The 21,539-nt window shown below is 48.0% G+C and overlaps 1 pseudogene; it reads left to right on the top strand.

The window, feature by feature from the left end:
- Positions 1–17,916, top strand: part of LOC137537267 (zinc finger protein 850-like) — a 57,677-nt pseudogene extending 39,761 nt beyond the window's left edge.
- The last annotated feature ends 3,623 nt before the right edge of the window (positions 17,917–21,539 follow it).

The raw sequence follows: 21,539 nt of genomic DNA, 5'->3' as shown, positions 1-21,539 counted from the left end.
GCCGTGTGAGCAGTGGACATGGGTATGATGAGGCTGTGCAGTGTGTGGATGTGGTCGGTGTTGCGGTGTATTTGCCGTGTGAGCTGTGGACATGGGTCTTGATGAGGCTGTGCAGTGTGTAGATGTGGTCGGTGGTGCGGTGTATTTGCCGTGTGAGCTGTGGACATGGGTATGATGAGGCAGTGCAGTGTGTAGATGTGGTCGGTGGTGCGGTGTATTTGCCGTGTGAGCTGTGGACATGGGTATCATGGTGCTGTACAGTGTGGATATGTGGTCGGTGGTGTGGTGTATTTGCCACGTGAGCTGTGGACGTGGGTCTTGATGAGGCTGTGCAGTGAGTAGATGTGGTCGGTTGTGTGGTGGTTTGGCATGAATCCAGCTTGTCTTTTGCTAAGTACATCCTGCTGTGTGAGGAAGGGGAGGATCCTTTAATTCATGATTTTAAATAGTTTATCCAGTGTGCTGCTGACACAGATTTATGTGTAGATAGCTGGGTCTTATCGGTCCCCATTCTTGTGAATGGGCGTAATGAGGCCTTTGCTCCAGGCCTGGGGAAAGGAGCCTGCACTCAGGATAAGGATGAATAGTCATGCGAGTGCCTCATGTATGTCTGGGTGCTGTACATACAGGAGGCAGATGCCTGCCCCCTTCAGTATAGGAAACCAGATGACCAACTCCCCCTTCAGTAAAGGAAGCCAAAAGACTGCCCCTTCAGTATAGGTAGTCAGATGACACCCCCCATGCTGGTAGCAAGGTAGGCTGACCAGGCGTCCTCTTTTGCCCGGACAGGTCCACTTTTTCTGACCTGTCCGGGGCGTCAGGGCGGGGTTTTGAAATGTCCGGGTAGGTAGTGAAGAGAGCCGTTTAGGAGCTGAACAGGAGCCGGCTCTTTGGAGTGAGTCGCTCCACCAGCTGCTCTATGAGTGCTCCATGCGCCCCCTCCTACTCTTGTTTATTGGCGAAGCAGGAGGCAGGAGCGTCTGTGTTGCCTTAAAAACAAGGCTCTCTTCCTGTTTCCTGTGGCCACGCTGTGAAACACGCTCTGTCCCTTTCCTTCTCCCCTCCAGCCAGCCAGTCTGCTCCAGCGTGCAGGGACACTTCACCCTCCCCAAAGCTGCTTAGCACAGCGTGGTGTGACATCCAGCCAATTGGTCCCTGGTGAGCTGTCTCTCATTGCGCTCTGCCTTTACTCCTTTCTCTGCACAGACACTCGCACACTGCTCATCGGACATCACCTCTCCCCCAGCAGTCCCCCTACCCCCCTCCCTCCTTTCATGCTGCTGCCTTAACCCTTGGAGCTCTGTTTTCTTACCATGCTACACTTAATTTGCAACATCAGGGTTTTTCTCTTGTGTTTTTAAAAGGTGGTCACTCACTTAGGTTTACACTTTTCTTACTATCTCCTGCAGTTTATTTGGCATATTAATATTTAGTATTTATAAAGCACCAACATCTTCCAACCACAGCGCTGTACACAGTATATTGTCTTGTCATTTAGCTGTCCCTCGGTGGAGCTCACAATCTAATCCCCACCATAGGCATATGTCTATGTATGTATCGTGTAATGTATATATCATAGTCTAGGGCAATTTTGGGGGAAGCCAATTAACTTATCTGTAGGTTTTTGGGATGTGGAGGAAACCGGAGTGCCTGAAGGAAACCCACACAGACATGGGGAGAACATACAACCTACATGCAAATAGTGCCCTGGCTGTGATTGGAACCAGGGACCCAGCACTGGAATGCGAGAGTGCTATCCACTACACCACCATGTAGAAAAAGGGGGTGTGGTCTGTGTTAATGGCCAGAGTTTAGGGCGCCAGAGCTTATGTGCCTATAGGCTCCTGAGCTGTAAACCCGGCCCTGAGGATGGCTCAGGACGGCTGATTCATTGAACGGCTCGCAATCCAGCTCATGATCAGTAGCTCATGACTCAGACCAGAGGGCCCACAGCATCCCCGGCATGCAGATCACGCATCAGACGTGACACAGATGGCACACACAGGCAGGAGTAAAGTAATGCAGGGCAACAAGTAACAGCAAGCGGCAAGAGAACGACAGGTAGACAGGACAAGGCAGAGCACCGAGCAAGCAACAAGCGGGCGGCAAGCAGAGCGGAACACCAAGGCAGAGCACCAAGCGGGTGGCAAGTGGCAGCCGGGGCGCCCTTCCGAAACGTCTCACAGGTACGGCTCACGCACACGCCAGCACTCCCACACTCCTGTGAACCTGCGACCTCCAAGCACACTGCTAAGGTCTTGTATATTTGGCACCACCCATGACCACGCCCACATGCTGTTGTGATTGTCCTCTTTTTTGGAAATCAAAATATGGTCACCCTATAGCAAGGTGACTACTACTACCTTGTTCCCCTGTAAGTAAGCCTTTTCAGGAATTTCAGACGTGTTTGAAATCTAAGCCTTACTCCGAAAAAAGTAAGCCATCAAGGTAGTAAATGGAAAAAGTGTTGTTACTGGAGTCCATGGTCTCGGGGGCAGGACCATAGCTCTGTCTTTGGGCCAATCGCTGCACTCGCTGCTACTCAGTGAGTGCAGTGATTGGCACAATGGAGCCATGGTCCTGCCTGCGAGACTATTGGCTCCAGTAGATAAACAAGTTGTGATACTTCTTCCCCACAGGCTGAGGTTTGGGGTCGGGGAAACAGCAGCATATAGCTGGGAGGATGGGGGGGAGAAGTGGATTAAGGGGACATTAGAGGACACAGGGCACAGTGTGGCATGGAGCTGGGGGTAAGAGGAGGACACCAGGACAGCAGGAGGGCATGGGGACAGAGGAGGATATCAGGTGGATACTAAAGGTACAGGTGTTGGGGGGACAGGGGCACTCATGAGGTGGATCCAGCAGAAGAAGAGGCACAGTGGAGAAGGCAGGAGGACACACAACACAGGAACTGGAATATCAGACATGCCGTGACAATAAGCCCTAGTATATATTTTGGTGCAAAAGCGTTACCTATATGACTGACGGACGGTCGGGTTGTGGACAGGAGGAAGTTCTGGAATCTTAGTCTGGACACATTGCTACAGCAGGACGTCTGGTCACTGTAGATGAAGGTGCAGCACTGGAGTGGAGCCTTCATGTAGTGAGAATGTCTGTGCTCCCTATACTGCTATTCAGGGGCCCATTGCTAGTCTCTATGAGGTTTCCCTTTCACCCCTTTAGGGCCCAAGGCAATTGCCTCAGTTGCCTTGTGGTTATTCAGCCCTGGTTATGTCACTGACTGTCCAAAGAGGAACGCACTATCTAATCCCTTACATTGTACAGCACCACAGAAGGTGAGACAGTTTTACATAAGTAAATAAGTTTGGAGAAATGTCTCCAAAATCCTGGCCACGCCCAGATTATATGGTCCCCGCCCTTATACCTAGCAACACCCCTCTATCTCCCGGATACTCCCTGGCTGCTCTCTCTTCCTGTGATAGATCTGCTATATCTGATCATGTGTGCTAATGCCCCAATGTTATGTACGTGGGAGAAACTGGACAAACTGCGCAAACGTATGAATGGACACAGGCACACTATTAACGATACCAAATCTGATCTTCCAGTTCCTATACACTTTCGTTCCAACGGACACAGCATGTATGATCTTCGTGTCCCTGCCCTGAAGGGTGGCTTCAAAACGTCAAATGATCGATTAATAGCAGAAACAAAATGTATAAATTGGTTCAAAGCTGTGGACAAGGGCTTGAATAAAGACAAAACCCTATTATATTGGTATGAGGCTGACGATATTTAAACTCTTTCTCAGCCTATATAGCTGAACTTGTGAACTCAGAATTTACGATACCTCTCTGTCAGTTCAACTCCCAGGTCTGTGAGCATGGAGTAAACAAGGATCCTTATCTCAGCTAACAACCTCCAACCCCATTAAGATGTTCTGTTTTACATAAGGCATCTCAATGACATGTATTTATGCTTGAAAAAAAAATCTGTTTTCCCTTTTGATGTTGCATGTATAAAGCTGTCTGTACCACCAGCCTGCAAACTAACAGGATGTAAGCCCGACGAAGGCTGCAAGGCCGAAAGCTTGTTTATTCTTATTCATTTGTAGCTAGCCAATAAATGGTATCATCCTGATTTAAAACTTCTTGCGATAGATAAATGAGGCTGCAGTTAACTGACTGACCACAAGATGGCGGGCTCCCCTTCACCAGCTGGAGCGCAGAAACTGGAAATACAGAACCACAGAGAGGAAGTGGAGAGAGAGGCCGATAGATGGTTGGTGAAGCATATTGTCCTGCAGCCTCTGATAGCTACAATCACCCAGAGGAGGTCACGTGGGGGTGACGTCGCTGGGAATCACCGCCCTCTGTTCTGCACTACCTTTCCCAGCTGTCTTCCGAAGAAAGAGACCGGAAGTGGTCATAGAGCGGAACTGGGGAGAGCAGAGGAAGAGGAGGAGGTGAAAGTATTTTTCTGTTTATTATGGGGAGTACATAGAGAGAGAGTGAGTGTGTGTGGTAGGTATTGGTGTGAGGGAGGACAGGTATTGAGCACATAGTGGGGGAGGGGACTCAGGGAGGACAGGCATTGGGGGAGGGAGGAGCACATATTGGGGAAGGGGAGGACAGGTATTGGGGTGAGGGAGGAGCACATAGTGGGGGAGGAGAGAACAGGTATTAGGGTGAGGGAGGAGCACATAGTGGGGGAGGGGAGGATAGATATTGGGGTGTTGGAGGAGCACATAGTGGGGGAGGGGGACACGTATTGGGGTGGGGGAGGGGAGGACAGGTATTGGGGTGTGGGAGGAGCACATAGTGGGGGAGTGGACACGTATTGGGGTAAGGGAGGAGCACATAGTGGGGGAAGGGCACATAGTGGGGGGGGGGAGGGCAGGTATTGGGGGGAGGGAGGAGCACATAGTGGAGAGGGGATGACAGGTATTGGGGTGAGGGAGAAGCACATAGTGGGGGAGGGGAGGACAGGTATTGGGGTGAGGGAGGAGCACATAGTGGGGGAGGGGAGGACAGGTATTGGGGTGTGGGAGGAGCATATAGTGGGGGAGGGGAGGACAGGTATTGGGTTGAGGGAGGAGCACATAGTGGGGGAGGGAAGGGCAGGTATTGAGGTGAGGGAGGAGCACATAGTAGGGGTGGGGAGGACAGGCATTGGGGTGAGGGAGTAGCACATAGTGGGGGAGGGGCATATAGGGGGGAGGAGAGGGCAGGTATTGGGGTGAGGGGGGAGCACATAGTGGAGAGGGGATGACAGGTATTGGGGTGAGGGAGGAGCACATAGTGGGGGAGGGGAGGACAGGTATTGGGGTGAGGGAGGAGCACATAGTGGGGGAGGGGAGGACAGGTATTGGGGTGTGGGAGGAGCAATTAGTGGGGGAGGGGAGGACAGGTATTGGGTTGAGGGAGGAGCACATAGTGGGGGAGGGGAGGGCAGGTATTGGGGTGAGGGAAGAACACATAGTAGGGGAGGGGAGGACAGGCATTGGGGTGAGGGAGGAGCACATAGTGGGGGAGGGTAGGACAGGTATTGGGTTGTGGGAGGAGCATATAGTGGGGGAGGGGAGGACAGGTATTGGGTTGAGGGAGGAGCACATAGTAGGGGAGGGGAGGACAGGTATTGGGGTGTGGGAGGAGCATATAGTGAGGGAGGGGAGGACAGGTATTGGGTTGAGGGAGGAGCACATAGTGGGGGAGGGGAGGGCAGGTATTGGGGTGAGGGAGGAGCACATAGTAGGGGAGGGGAGGACATGTATTGGGGTGAGGGAGGAGCACATAGTGGGGGAGGGGAGGACAGGTATTGGGGTGAGGGAGGAGCACATAGTGGGGGAGGGAAGGACCGGTATTGGGGCGAGGGAGGAACACATAGTGGGGGAGGTGAGGACAGGTATTGGGGTGAGGGAGGAGCACATAGTGGGGGAGGGGAGGACCGGTATTGGGGCGAGGGAGGAGCACATAGTGGGGGAGGAGAGGACAGGTATTGGGGTAAGGGAGGAGCACATAGTGGGGGAGGGGATTCTTCCTCTATTGCACATTCTTCATGCACAATCAGGCCCTAGGCAATGTGACTGTGGGTACATGTAAGAGTGATGTGCAGGTACTCTGCAGGAGAATGAGGGGATTCTTCCTCTATTACACATTCTTCATGCACAATCTGAACATCTATCAGACAATGTAGCTCTGGGTACATGTAAGAGTGATGTGCAGGTACTCTGCAGGGGAATAAGGAGATTCTTCCTCTATTACACATTCTTCATGCACAATCTGAACATGGATCAGGCCCTAGGCAATGTAACTGTGGCTACATGTATGAGTGATGTGCAGGTACTCTGCAGGAGAATGAGGGAATTCTTCCTCTATTACTGTAACGATTGGTGTCAGCACGCAGAGAGAATCTGATTATTGGTGATCTGCAGTATCACCAAGAATGCAGATATATACCCGATTATTGATGGTCTGCAGAATCACCGATAATACAGATATATTGCTAACCTCTGGACACCTATAGGTATGTGAGTGTTTGGTGTAACAGTAATACTTTGAGCAATGCACCTGCAGTGCTGGAATACTGCTCGGGAAGGCACAGGAACCTTTCAGCAGCCTGAGGCTCTCCAAGGGGAGGAGTCAGGCTGGAGGTAGGAAGGACCAGGGAGGGAGTGACACCCGAAGGTGGATGTCACTATATAGTTGCAGGACTCTGCCGCCCGCCCGAACCACTCAGCCAATCAGGAGCCCAGCAGGAATCAGCTGATCATCCTGATCAGCTGACACATCTCCTGCTGGCATAAAGGTCCTGACTTCTGGCGTGTGCGTGCGTAGCCCTAAACCTGTGTGAACTAACAGGCTCAGCCACACCAGCTGCACACTGCTGCGTGCAAACCGCCGCGCTGGACGCGGAATCAGCCGCCTGACTGTTGTTGCATGCGGCGGCTTTTCCGCGTTCCGCTCTGCCGCCAGACACACGCTTCCGCATGCAAACCGCCGCACTGGACGCGGAATTAGCCGCCTGCTCAGTAGTACTCGCGGCGGCTTTTCCGCGATCTCTCACAATTACACATTCTTCATGCATGATGTGAACATGGATCAGGCCCTAGGCAGTGTAACTGTGGTACATGTAAGAGTGATGTGCAGGTACTCTGCAGGGGAATGTGGGGATTCTTCCTCTATTACACATTCTTCATGCACAATCTGAGCATGGATCAGGCCCCAGGCAATGTAACTGTGGGTACATGTAAGAGTGATGTGCAGGTACTCTGCAGGGAATGAGGAGATTCTTCCTCTATTATACATTCTTCATGTACAATCTGAGCATGGATCAGGCCCTAGGCAGTGTAACTGTGGTACATGTAAGAGTGATGTGCAGGTACTCTGCAGGGAATGAGGGGATTCTTCCTCTATTACACATTCTTCAGGCACAATCTGAACATGGATCAGGCCCTAGGCAATGTAACTGTGGGTACATGTAAGAGTGATGTGCAGGTACTCTGCAGAGGAATGAGGGGATCATAGTGAGGGAGGGGAGGACAGGTATTGGGGTGGGGGAGGGGAGGACGGGTATTGGGGTGGGGAGGAGCATATAGTGGGGGAGTAGCAGATAGTGCGGGAGGGGAGGACAGGTAATGGGGGGGGGAAGCACATAGTGGGGAGAAGAGGATGGGTATGGGGGTGGGGAAGTGTATAGGACATTCTGTGCACTAAGTGGATAGACACCTTGTGCTTTAAATTAACCCCGAGGTGAGAGTGATATGGAGACTACCATGTTTATTTCCTTCTAAACAATACCAGTTGCCCGGCAGCCCTGTTGATCTATTTGGCTGCAGTAGTGTCTGAATAACACCAGACATGTGGCTAATCTTTTCAGATGTGACAATTATGTCAGAAACACCTGATCTGCTGCTGCATGCTTGTTCAGGCTCCATGGCTAAAAGTATTAGAGACAGAGGCTCAGCAGAATATCCAGGTAACTGTTATTTTTTAAAAGAAAATAAATATTGCCTCCATTTAACTCTCTTTACAGTTGTCCTTTTATGAGAGCTAACTTTGATGTGACTGGAGAGGTGAGGAGGGTTCTGGGAGTGTCACATGACTGGAGAGATGAGGAGGGTTCTGGGAGTGTCACATGACTGTAGAGGTGAGAAGGGTTCTGGGAGTGTCACATGACTGGAGAGGTGAGGAGGATTCTGGGAGTGTCACATGACTGGAGAGGTGAGGAGGATTCTGGGAGTGTCACATGACTGGAGAGGTGAGGGGGGTTCTGGGAGTGTCACATGACTGGAGAGGTGAGAAGGATTCTGGGAGTGTCACATGACCTTACCTTCAGTCTCTCCATACAGAGTCTCCCTTCTGTGAAGTCTGGTGACCATCGCGGTGCCCCCACCTCACCCCCTGATATCTGAGAGACACGAGAAGCCCACAACATCCTCACTGATCTGCTGTCGGGGTGAGTTGAGCATTAGCAGGAATTATGGGACAGTATCCAGTGACAGCCAGTGATTTGTATGGTGGTGACTGTATCATTCCGTGTGTCAGGTTCCTATAAGGAGGCTCATTGTCTCATCTATTTCTCCATGGAGGAAGGGCAGTATATAGAAGGACACCAGGACCTCTACAAGGACGCCATGATGGAGAGTCAGCCGCCCCTCACATCACCGGGTAAGAGGAGACTTTCATTACTTGTACAGGAGAGAGCAGTACTTGGGGTCCACCTAGATCCAGACCCCCCCCCCCCCCCCCCCCCACCCATCATCTGATAAACACATGTAGTATCTTACAACAGTGAGTACATTCCTAAGGGAAGATCAATATTTTGTGTGCCCACCATTATTTTCTAGATCTGCCTTAAAGGATACCTTAGTCCTCATTAAAATTTACAAACGGGAGGAGCAGGCATGTATAGTGGGTTCTCCTCATGCCCACCGCTTCCCCGTTCTCCTCCACCCCCCTCCGTTATGATGCATCGAAGCTACTTTGTAGTCAGGAGGGTCGGTGAAAACTGTGCAGGCGCTGCCCGGCGATGCGTGTTCGTGACAGCACCCCCGCAGCTGGGAGGGCCCTGCGCATGTGCACTATGTAGCTGTGACCTAGCGTGCATGCGTGAGAAGACACACTCTCAAAGTACGTCCATTGCCAGGCAGCAACTGCGCAGTCTTCACCGACCCTCCCGACCAGGATGTAGCTTTGGGGGGGGTCAGTGCATCATAACGGAGAAGGAGGGGGGGAAGGGGGGGGAGACCACTACACGTGCCTGCTACTCCCGTTTTTAAATTTGCATCAGGACTAGTATCCTTTACAACTCTTGGGCATGGAGGTCACTAGAGCGTCACAGGTCACCACTGGCATCCTCTTCCCCTCCTCCATGATGAAGCTGGGGGATGTTAGAGACCTTGCGCTCCTCCACTTTCCATATGAGGATGCCCCGCAGGTGCACAATGGGGTTTAGGTCTGGGGACACGCTAGGCAAGTCCAGCACTTTTACCCTCAGTTTAGCCAGGCGTGTGTTTGGGGTCATTACCATGGGTGGAATACTGCCCTGCAGCCCAGTGTCTGAAGGGAGGAGATCATGCTCTGCTTCAGTAGGTCACAGTACATGTTGGCATTCATGGCTCCCTCAATGACCTGCAGCTCCCCAGTGCCGGCAGCACTCATGCAGCCCCCAAACCATGACACTGCCACCATTATTATTATAGAATGTATTAAGCCAACATATTTCACAGCACTTTACAGAGTATTATTAGCCTTGTCACTTACTGTCCCTCACAGGAGCTCACAATCTAATCCCTACCATAGTTATGTCTATTGTAGTCTAGGACCAATTAACTGGATGCTTTGGGGATGTGGGAGGAAACCAGAGTGCCTGGAGAAAACCCACACAGACATAGGGAGAACAGAAACATTCTTTGCAGATATTGCCCTGGCTGGGATTTGATCCGGGGAACCCAGTGCTGCAAGCCAAAAGTTCTATCCAATACGCCACCATGCTGCCCAAGTCCCCATGCTTGACTGTAGGCAAGACACACTGGTCTTTGTACTCCTCACCTGGTTGCTGCCACACACACTTGTCACCATCTAAACCAAATAAGTTTGTCTTGGTCTCATCAGACCGCAGGAGGTTCCAGCAATCCCTGTCCATATTCTGCTGGTCTTCAGCAAACTGTATGGAACTGTGCATCTTCTCGAAATGAGGCTTCCTTATGGGACGGAGCAGTGCTTTTCAGCGCTGCTAGATTTGGGCGCAGCCAGCGCCGCCATAGACTGTAATGGGAATCAGTCTATAGCGGCGCTCAGTGAGGAAGGTCGGCTCCGTCAGAAGACGGAGCCGAAGTTGCTTAAAAAACACAATAATTCGGCCTCCAGCAATCGCTGGAAGCCGAATTATTTCATTCCCCCACTATCCATGTCGGCCTGGAGGGGGAATAGTAATTAAAACGCCCCGGACTTGTGCAGAAGCAGGACCAGCCATTTAACAGCTGGATCCTGCGCCCAAGTCTACCAGCGCCGTATTCAAATGTACGCTTCTGGGATGACAGCCGTGCAGAGTAGTGTGATGCAGTGTGCTGTGTATGATTTGAGCACTGAGAGGCGGAGACTGAGCGTCCGTGGTTCCACCACGTAGAGATCTGTCTCCTTTTTTCATAGGAGTGTGACCACATCCAGGTCCCCGGAGCCTCCCCCCCCCCCCCCCGAGTGGAGTCGAGTTTATTGTCTCCACCTGCTTCCTGCGGTCAGTTGCCCCCCTGCAGCCCACCATTGTGAGTAGTTCTTTGTACTTCCATGATTATCATTTGTCTTTACGTAGCACACCATTGGGCTCCCTTCTTTTTTGTCTCCTGTGTATTTTTCCAGAGGGTATTTCAACACCCAAACCAAACCACTCTGCCATGAGGAGCCATGCTGAGCTTCCAGTGACCAGTATGAGAGAGTGTGAGAGTGATAACACCAAATGTAACACACCTCCTGCTCCCCAGTCACACCTGAGACCTTGTAACACTAACCAGTCACATGACCCCGGGGAGGGAAAATGTCTGATTGGGCAGAATTCCTCTATAAGCTGCTCAGAGAGTTCTCTGCCATGAGGAGCCATGCTGAGCTTCCAGTGACCAGTATGAGAGAGGGTGAGAGTGATAACACCAAATGTAACACACCTCCTGCTCCCCAGTCACACCTGAGACCTTGTAACACTAACCAGTCACATGACCCCGGGAGGGAAAATGTCTGATTGGGCAGAATTCCTCTATAAGCTCCTCAGAGAGATCTCTGCCATGAGGAGCCATGCTGAGCTTCCAGTGACCAGTATGAGAGAGTGTGAGAGTGATAACACCAAATGTAATACACCTCCTGCTCCCCAGTCACACCTGAGACCTTGTAACACTAACCAGTCACATGACCCCGGGAGGGAAAGTGTCTGATTGGGCAGAATTCCTCTATAAGCTCCTCAGAGAGTTCTCTGCCATGAGGAGCCATGCTTAGCTTCCAGTGACCAGTATGAGAGAGTGTGAGAGCGATAACACCAAATGTAACACACCTCCTGCTCCCCAGTCACACCTAAGACCTTGTAACACTAACCAGTCACATGACTCCGGGGAGGGTGGGGAAATTGGCCAGAATTTATATATTCTTCTCTTAGGGGTGTACTCACTTTTGTTGCCAGTGCCTTAGACATTAATGGATGCTTGTTGAGTTATGATTATGAAACAGCAAACTTAGTCTGTTATACAAGCTGTACACTGCTTTACACTGTATCAAAGTGTCATATCTTCCGTGTTGAAATGTACAGGTCCTCTTTATTCCCAGGATTGTCCACCTAGATCCCCCATCATCTGATAAACACATAGAGACAATGTATTCAGTCAGTGTGTGTGTTTCCTACAGATGTATCCAGTAACAGGAACCCACCAGAGAGATGTACAGGTCCTCTTTATTCCTGGGATTGTCCACCTAGATCCCCCATCATCTGATAAACACATAGAGACAATGTATTCAGTCAGTGTGTGTTTCCTACAGATGTATCCAGTAACAGGAACCCACCAGAGAGATGTACAGGTCCTCTTTATTCCCAGGATTGTCCACCTAGATCCCCCATCATCTGATAATCACATAGAGACAATGTATTCAGTCAGTGTGTGTGTTTCCTACAGATGTATCCAGTAACAGGAACCCACCAGAGAGATGTACAGGTCCTCTTTATTCCCAGGATTGTCCACCTAGATCCCCCATCATCTGATAAACACATAGAGACAATGTATTCAGTCAGTGTGTGTGTTTCCTACAGATGTATCCAGTAACAGAAACCCTCCAGAGAGATGTACAGGTCCTCTTTATTCCCAGGATTGTCCACAGGAAGATCCCACCATCCCCCAGCATGATCAGGTAGGTGGGACTGAGGGTCCACAGAGACTTCAAAATGTATTACATTTTTGTAGCATGCATATGCTGTTATCTGTTTAAAATTTAAATTAGCTATCATTTTGTGAACTTAGGATGGAGAACTGGTACATGGATGTGCTGTAGTTAAAGAGGAAGAAGAAGAGACGTATGTGAGGAGTGATCAGCAGTCTATGGAAAAGGGTGACATGATGAGGAGAAGTAAAGAGGAAGAAGAAGAGACATATGTGAGGAGTGATCAGCAGTCTATGGAGGAGGGTGACATGATGAGGACAAGTAAAGAGGAAGAAGAGACGTATGTGAGGAGTGATCAGCAGTCTAGGGAGGAGGGTGACATGAAGAGGACATGTAAAGAGGAAGAAGAAGAGACATATGTGAGGAGTGATCAGCAGTCTATGGAAAAGGGTGACATGATGAGGAGAAGTAAAGAGGAAGAAGAAGAGACGTATGTGAGGAGTGATCAGCAGTCTATGGAGGAGGGTGACATGATGAGGACAAGTAAAGAGGAAGAAGAGGAGATATATGTGAGGAGTGATCAGCAGTCTATGGAGGAGGGTGACATGATGAGGACAAGTAAAGAGGAAGAAGAAGAGACATATGTGAGGAGTGATCAGCAGTCTATGGAGGAGGGTGACATGATGAGGACATGTAAGGAAGAAGAAGAGACGTATGTGAGGAGTGATCAGCAGTCTATGGAGGAGGGTGACATGATGAGGACAAGTAAAGAGGAAGAAGAAGAGACGTATGTGAGGAGTGATCAGCAGTCTATGGAGGAGGGTGTCATGATGGTGAAAATTAAAGAGGAAGAAGAGGAGACATATGTGAGGAGTGATCAGCAGTCTATGGAGAAGGGTGACATGATGAGGACAAGTAAAGAGGAAGAAGAAGAGACATATGTGAGGAGTGATCAGCAGTCTATGGAGGAGGGTGACATGATGAGGACATGTAAAGAGGAGGAAGAAGAGACATATGTGAGGAGTGATCAGCAGTCTATGGAGGAGGGTGACATGATGAGGACATGTAAAGAGGAAGAAGAAGAGATGTATGTGAGGAGTGATCAGCAGTCTATGGAGGAGGGTGACATGATGAGGACATGTAAAGAGGAGGAAGAAGAGACATATGTGAGGAGTGATCAGCAGTCTATGGAGGAGGGTGACATGATGAGGACAAGTAAAGAGGAAGAAGAAGAGACGTATGTGAGGAGTGATCAGCAGTCTATGGAGGAGGGTGACATGATGGGGACAAGTAAAGAGGAGGACAATGTTACAGAGGGCAGAACAGGTGAGTAATCAGCAGTAATATAGAATAAATGTGTATGTATATTGCTAGTGTGACTGTATTGCTGCTCACAGACTGGCCATGTTATGGGATCTCTTATGCATATTTTTGTCATCTTAACCGTTTCCGTTTAACTACCAGACCTGGGAGTTGGATAGCATGGTGTAAACAAGGATTCCTTCTTATCTCAGCTAACAACCTCCTCCATTTAGATGTTCTGTTTCACTTAAGGCATCTAAATGACATGTATTTATGCTCGAAAAAAATCTATGTATCCCTTTTGATGTTGCATGTATAAAGCTGTCTGTACCATCAGCCTGCAAGCAAACAGGATGTAAACCCGATGAAGGCTGCAAAGCCGAAAGCTCTCTTATTCTTTTTAGTTAGCCAATAAATGGTATCATCCTGATTTAAAACTTCTTGCTTTTACTGATGGCTAACACAGTACAAACTACTACTACTAGTGTACACAGATTGGTAACAGTAGGGGTGACTTAGTGTTACCGGCCTGTAATAAGCTGATAATGATCACTGTGCATTACTGTACACAGATTGGTCACAGTAGGGGGTGACTTAGTGTTACCAGCCTGTAATAAGCTGATAATGGTCACTGTACATTGCTTATGTACACAGATTGGTCACAGTAGGGGTGACTTAGTGTTACCAGCCTGTAATAAGCTGATAATGGTCACTGTACATTACTGTACACAGATTGGTCACAGGAGGGGGTGACTTAGTGTTACTGGCCTGTAATAAGCTGATAATGGTAACTGTACATTACTGTACACAGATTGGTCACAGTAGGGGGGAGTCAGTGTTACTGGCCTGTAATAAGCTGATACTGGTCACTGTACATTACTGTACACAGATTGGTCACAGTAGGGGTGACTTAGTGTTCCTGGCCTGTAATAAGCTGATAATGGTCACTGTACATTACTGTACACAGATTGGTCACAGTATGGGTGACTTAGTGTTACCAGCCTGTAATAAGCTGATAATGGTCACTGTACATTACTGTACACAGATTGGTCACAGTAGGGGTGACTTAGTGTTACTGACCTGTAATAAGCTGGTACTGGTCACTGTTCATTACTGTACACAGATTGGTCACAGTAGGGGGTAACTTAGTGTTACCGGCCTGTAATAAGCTGATAATGGTCACTGTACATTACTGTACACAGATTGGTCACAGTATGGGTGACTTAGTGTTACCAGCCTGTAATAAGCTGATAATGGTCACTGTACATTACTGTACACAGATTGGTCACAGTAGGGGTGACTTAGTGTTACCAGCCTGTAATAAGCTGATAATGGTCACTGTACATTACTGTACACAGATTGGTCACAGTAGGGGTGACTTAGTGTTACTGACCTGTAATAAGCTGGTACTGGTCACTGTTCATTACTGTACACAGATTGGTCACAGTAGGGGGTAACTTAGTGTTACCGGCCTGTAATAAGCTGATAATGGTCACTGTACATTACTGTACACAGATTGGTCACAGTAGGGGTGACTTAGTGTTACTGGCCTGTAATAAGCTGATAATGGTCACTGTACATTACTGTACACAGATTGGTAACAGTAGGGGTGACTTAGTGTTACTGGCCTGCAATAAGCTGATAATGATTACTGTACATTACTGTGCACAGATTGGTCACAGTAGGGGTGACTTAGTGTTACTGGCCTGTAATAAGCTGATAATGGTCACTGTACATTACTGTACACTGATTGGTCCCAGTAGAGGTGACTTAGTGTTACTGGCCTGTAATAAGCTGATAATGGTCACTGTACATTACTGTACACAGATTGGTCACAGTAGGGGTGACTTAGTGTTACTGGCCTGTAATAAGCTGATAATGGTCACTGTACATTACTGTACACAGATTGGTCACAGTAGGGGTGACTTAGTGTTACTGGCCTGTAATAAGCTGATAATGGTCACTGCACATTACTGTACACAGATTGGTCACAGTAGGGGTGACTTAGTGTTACCGGCCTGTAATAAGCTGATAATGGTCACTGTACATTACTGTACACAGGTTGGTCACAGTAGGGGGTGACTTAGTGTTACTGGCCTGTAATAAGCTGATAATGGTCACTGTACATTACTGTACACAGATTGGTCACAGTAGGGGGTGACTTAGTGTTACTGGCCTGTAATAAGCTGATAATACTCACTGTACATTACTGTACACAGATTGGTCACAGTAGGAGTGACCTAGTGTTACCAGCCTGTAATAAGCTGATAATGGTCACTGTACATTACTGTACACAGATTGGTCACACTAGGGGGTGACTTATGTATAGGAGTATATATGTATGTACAGTATATCCAGCTACAGAAGTATTAGTGGTTTGCGATCTCCATGACATAAATGGATAATTCCTCCACCTCGCAGCTCCTATAATTTAGTGTTGTGTAACGTCACAATATCTTTATTTGCACAATTGGGGACAAGAGAGAGATAAAGGGACATTACAAGGGGCATATGAGTGACACGAGGATACAATGGTAATAGGAATGTGTAAGTGACACCACATTGCTCTACAAACATAACACAGATCACTTGCTATAAGTACATAGAGGTCTGTTGTCACAGGAGTAACACATTGCTGCCATTGTCTTATCAAGCTCTGCAATTTACTGCTTTCCATGTATGGCCAATGCTTTATGTGTAGGGAGGGTCAGTGACATGCAAATAACTCTGACTTGTATGCAAATGAAATGCAAATTGTATGCAGTTAATCAGATTTGTCAGGTAATGCATTGGATTAGCTGAATTCCTAGCTACATAAAATCTTCATGCAAGGCAAAGCTATTTTCATGTGATTGGCCGCTTATAGTGAGCAAAACCTTCTGCAGTTCTCTGTCAGGCTGATAACTAGTGATGGTCAGTGACATGCCCATAACTCTGAGATGGTGCAAATTGTATGCTAATTATATGCAAAGGTATGCAGCTGCTGCATTTAGTCCATTTCTTATCTGCATAAACTTTGCACCAATTTGAAGTTATCAGCAGCTCACTGACCACCCCTAATAATTGCTCCTCCCCTCAGAATACTCTAACAGGAATTGATGATGTTTCTCTATTTGCAGCGCGGAGTCCCGGCATCAGGAACCTCTCAGAAACTCGTCTATCTGTATCCACAGACTGTACAACGGATGATGATGTCACTGGACAAGAGTCTCCTGCAGATATCCTGGTGACCCCAAATATTCCCCCAGACTCCCCTCACCTGTCTAACCCTGAGGGGCCTCCTACCCATCACAGCACTCCCCCTGCTGGAGGGTCTTATTCCTGTTCCACGTGTGGGAAATGTTTTGCATGGAAATCAAGTCTTGTCATACATGAGAGATCTCACACTGGAGAGAAGCCATATTCATGTGCTGAGTGTGGGAAATGTTTTGTTGTGAAATCACACCTTGTCATTCATGAGAGAACTCACACTGGTGAGAAGCCCTATTCATGTGCTGAGTGTGGGAAATGTTTTGCACAGAAATCAAATTTTGTTAAACATGAGAGATCTCACACTGGTGAGAAACCTTATGCTTGTGCTGAGTGTGGGAGATGTTTTGTCTACAACACACAACTTGTCAGACATACCAGTTCTCACACTGGTGATAAGCCTTATGCTTGTGCTGAGTGTGGGAAATGTTTTGTGTATAAATGGAATCTTATCAAACATAAGAGATCCCACTCTGGTGAGAAGCCCTATTCATGTGCTGAGTGTGGAAAATCTTTTGCACAGAAATCACAGCTTGGCAGTCATGAGAGATCCCATACTGGTGAAAAGCCTTATGCTTGTGCTGAGTGTGGGAAATGTTTTGCACATAAAGCACAGCTTGTCACACATGAGAGATCTCACACTGGTGAGAAGCCCTATTCATGTGCTGAGTGTGGGAAATGTTTTAAACAGAAATCAGAGCTTGTCAATCATGAAAGAACTCACTCTGGTGAGAAGCCCTATTCCTGTACTGAGTGTGGGAAATGTTTTGTGCAGAAATCAAATCTTGTCACACATGAGAAATCTCACACTGGTGAGAAGCCCTATTCATGTGCTGAGTGTGGGAAATGTTTTGTATACAACTCACAACTTGTCAGACATACCAGTTCTCACACTGGTGAGAAGCCCTATTCGTGTGCTGAGTGTGGGAAATATTTTGCGTGTAAATCACTACTTGTCAGACATTTATGTTGAGTATTTAGAGCTTACTTGTCATCAGTGAATTAGTTTGTAAAGCATTAAAGTCCCTGAACTGAGGATACATAACATAAACATCGGTAGCCTAATTTGAACTTCACTGTGTTGCCATTTTATGTTTTTCTATGGCAAGAGTTAATAAACCAGGTTTTTCTATCTATGCAAACAAGGCAGGATCTGCTGTCACGTGCAGCTACGGCTCTCCTGAAGAGTAAATAAAAGCCAAAACACTTTTATATGGCTGAACAACCACTCCTGATAACAATAAAGTATTTTGTTGAAAGCTGATCATATTATGCTCTGGCACATATAATGCAGAATACACCCCATTGCCTCAGTGCTGCACCCCAAATGTAAATTAGAAGGAGATGATTGGATACAGGTGTTTGGGCTGGAGGTGAGATACAGGAATTCTGGGGTGAAGAGGGGGACAGGTTATTGTTATCAGTGTTACAGTCACTGCTATAGACACCTCAATGCCTCAGTGCTGCACCCCAAATGTAAATTAGGAGATGATTGGATACAGGTGTTTGGGCTGGAGGTGAGATACAGGAATTATGGGGTAGAGAGGGGGACAGGTTATTGTTATATGTGTTACAGTCACTGCTATAGACACCCCAATGCCTCAGTGCTGCACCCCAGATGTAAATTAGATGATTGGATACAGGTGTTTGGGCTGGAGGTGAGATACAGGAATTCTAGGGTGGAGAGGGGGGCAGGTTATTGTTATATGTGTTACAGTCACTGCTATAGACACCCCAATGCCTCAGTGCTGCACCCCAAATGTAAATTAGAAGGAGATGATTGGATACAGGTGTTTGGGCTGGAGGTGAGATACAGGAATTCTGGGGTGGAGAGGGGACAGGTTATTGTTATATGTGTTACAGTCACTGCTATAGACACCCCAATGCCTCAGTGCTGCACCCCAAATGTAAATTAGGAGATGATTGGATACAGGTGTTTGGGCTGGAGGTGAGATGCAGGAATTCTGGGGTGGAGAGGGGGACAGGTTATTGTTATGTGTTACAGTCACTGCTATAGACACCCCAATGCCTCAGTGCTGCACCCCAAATGTAAATTAGGAGATGATTGGATACAGGTGTTTGGGGGTGGAGGTGAGATACAGGAATTCTGGGGTGGAGAGGGGACAGGTTATTTTTATGTGTTACAGTCACTGCTATAGACACCCCAATGCCTCAGTGCTGCACCCCAAATGTAAATTAGGAGATGATTGGATACAGGTGTTTGGGCTGGAGGTGAGATACAGGAATTCTGGGGTGGAGAGGGGACAGGTTATTGTTATATGTGTTACAGTCACTGCTATAGACACCCCAATGCCTCAGTGCTGCACCCCAAATGTAAATTAGAAGGAGATGATTGGATACAGGTGTTTGGGGTGGAGGTGAGATACAGGAATTCTGGGGTGGAGAGGAGCACAGGTTATTGTTATATGTGTTACAGTCACTGCTATAGACACCCCAATGCCTCAGTGCTGCACCCCAAATGTAAATTAGGAGATGATTGGATACAGGTGTTTGGGCTGGAGGTGAGATACAGGAATTCTGGAGTGGAGAGGGGGACAGGTTATTGTTATATGTGTTACAGTCACTGCTATAGACACCCCAATGCCTCAGTGCTGCACCCCAAATGTAAATTAGGAGATGATTGGATACAGGTGTTTGGGCTGGAGGTGAGATGCAGGAATTCTGGGGTGGAGAGGGGACAGGCTATTGTTATATGTGTTACAGTCACTGCTATAGACACCCCAATGCCTCAGTGCTGCACCCCAAATGTAAATTAGGAGATGATTGGATACAGGTGTTTGGGTTGGAGGTGAGATACAGGAATTCTGGGGTGGAGAGAGGGACAGGTTACTGTTATATGTGTTACAGTCACTGCTATAGACACCCCAATGCCTCAGTGCTGCACCCCAAATGTAAATTAGGAGATCATTGGATACAGGTGTTTGGGCTTGAGGTGAGATACAGGAATTCTGGGGTGGAGAGGAGGACAGGCTATTGTTATATGTGTTACAGTCACTGCTATAGACACCCCAATGCCTCAGTGCTGCACCCCAAATGTAAATTAGGAGATCATTGGATACAGGTGTTTGGGCTTGAGGTGAGATACAGGAATTCTGGGGTGGAGAGGAGGACAGGCTATTGTTATATGTGTTACAGTCACTGCTATAGACACCCCAATGCCTCAGTGCTGCACCCCAAATGTAAATTAGGAGATGATTGGATACAGGTGTTTGGGTTGGAGGTGAGATACAGGAATTCTGGGGTGGAGAGAGGGACAGGTTACTGTTATATGTGTTACAGTCACTGCTATAGACACCCCAATGCCTCAGTGCTGCACCCCAAATGTAAATTAGGAGATGGTTGGATACAGGTGTTTGGGCTGGAGGTGAGATACAGGAATTCTGGGGTGGAGAGGGGGACAGGTTATTGTTATATGTGTTACAGTCACTGCTATAGACACCCCAATGCCTCAGTGCTGCACCCCAAATGTAAATTAGGAGATGATTGGATACAGGTGTTTGGGCTGGAGGTGAGATACAGGAATTCTGGGGTGGAGAGGGGACAGGTTATTGTTATATGTGTTACAGTCACTGCTATAGACACCCCAATGCCTCAGTGCTGCACCCCAAATGTAAATTAGAAGGAGATGATTGGATACAGGTGTTTGGGGTGGAGGTGAGATACAGGAATTCTGGAGTGGAGAGGGGGACAGGTTATTGTTATATGTGTTACAGTCACTGCTATAGACACCCCAATGCCTCAGTGCTGCACCCCAAATGTAAATTAGGAGATGATTGGATACAGGTGTTTGGGGCTGGAGGTGAGATACAGGAATTCTGGGATGGAGAGGGGGACAGGTTATTGTTATGTGTTACAATCACATACTATAGACACCCCAATGCCTCAGTGCTGCTCCCTAGCTGTAAATTAGGAGATGATTGGATACAGGTGTTTGGGGCTGGAGGGGAGATACAGGAATTCTGGGGAGGAGAGGGGGACAGGTTATTGTTATATGTGTTACAGTCACTGCTATAGACATCCCAATGCCTCAATGCTGCACCACAAATGTAAATTAGGAGATGGTTGGATACAGGTGTTTGGGCTGGAGGTGAGATGCAGGAATTCTGGGGTGGAGAGGGGGGCAGGTTATTGTTATGTGTTACAGTCACTGCTATAGACACCCCAATGCCTCAGTGCTGCACCCCAAATGTAAATTAGGAGATGGTTGGATACAGGTGTTTGGGCTGGAGGTGAGATACAGGAATTCTGGGGTGGAGAGGGGACAGGTTATTGTTATATGTGTTACAGTCACTGCTATAGACACCCCAATGCCTCAGTGCTGCACCCCATATGTAAATTAGGAGATGATTGGATACAGGTGTTTGGGCTGGAGGTGAGATATAGGAATTCTGGGGTGGAGAGGGGGACTGGTTATTGTTATATGTGTTACAATCACTGCTATAGACAAATGTGGGAAGCTGTTGCTGGGAACGATTCTGTGTTATGTAACAAAATAAATCCAATTAGAATGGAAATCTGATGCATCTCCAAGTATCTCTCCTGTGATTAAAGAGTACCAGTGCCAAAGCTCGGGTACACCAAACCAGATACTTACCTGAAGAGAAGGAAGCCTCAGGATCCTAATGAGGATTCCCTTGCTACTCCGTGGTCTCC

The sequence above is a fragment of the Hyperolius riggenbachi genome, chromosome 10 (genome assembly GCF_040937935.1).
Source record: "Hyperolius riggenbachi isolate aHypRig1 chromosome 10, aHypRig1.pri, whole genome shotgun sequence".
NCBI lineage: Eukaryota > Metazoa > Chordata > Amphibia > Anura > Hyperoliidae > Hyperolius > Hyperolius riggenbachi.
Note: the sequence above shows the minus strand (reverse complement) of the source record. Positions and strands in the feature narration are given on the sequence as shown.